Raw genomic sequence first — 568 nt, 5'->3', positions numbered from 1 at the left:
AGAGAGAGAGAGAGAGAGAGAGAGAGAGAGAGAGAGAGAGAGAGAGAAAGAGTGAGATGTCGCAGAAATAACTTTATTACTTTGTGTCCGAGAGTGATGTTACACGATGTGCTTTGATGATGTCCAATCTTTATTTATTTCTTGTGTGTGTCATCCGTCAGCAAAATGAGTGTTCATCAAAATGTATCGACATTTCGACATGTTGAACAACTCCGTTATTGCATTGCCATTTAGTCAAACAACACTTGAAACTTTCCAATCAACACGTTACAATGTAATTTAATGGATTTATGTCTTATGTCACCAATGAGCAGAGCAGAAAAGCAACAAAAATCAAAGCCGTTTCCACCGATATACACGTTCACACACGTTCCATATATATATGCTACATGGTAATACTGTACTGTGCACTCAAATATACAGCCAGCGTTACAAATGATGCACACAAATTTCCCATTTTAAACCGTTAAATTTACGAAAGAAAGAGGTCAGAGAGAGAGAGAGAGAGAGAGAGAGAGAGAGAGAGAGAGAGAGAGAGAGAGAGAGAGAGAGAGAGAGAGAGAGAGAG

General features: G+C 39.1%; 1 protein-coding gene across 4 annotated transcripts in view; it reads left to right on the top strand.

Moving 5' to 3' along the window:
• Positions 1–568, top strand: part of LOC129573606 (MOXD1 homolog 2) — a 221,248-nt gene that overhangs the window by 178,256 nt on the left and 42,424 nt on the right. The window lies entirely within an intron of this gene.

The sequence above is a fragment of the Sitodiplosis mosellana genome, unplaced genomic scaffold (assembly GCF_009176505.1).
Source record: "Sitodiplosis mosellana isolate CC-2019 unplaced genomic scaffold, AAFC_SMos_1.0 Smas_scaffold_6102, whole genome shotgun sequence".
Lineage (NCBI taxonomy): Eukaryota > Metazoa > Arthropoda > Insecta > Diptera > Cecidomyiidae > Sitodiplosis > Sitodiplosis mosellana.
Note: the sequence above shows the minus strand (reverse complement) of the source record. Positions and strands in the feature narration are given on the sequence as shown.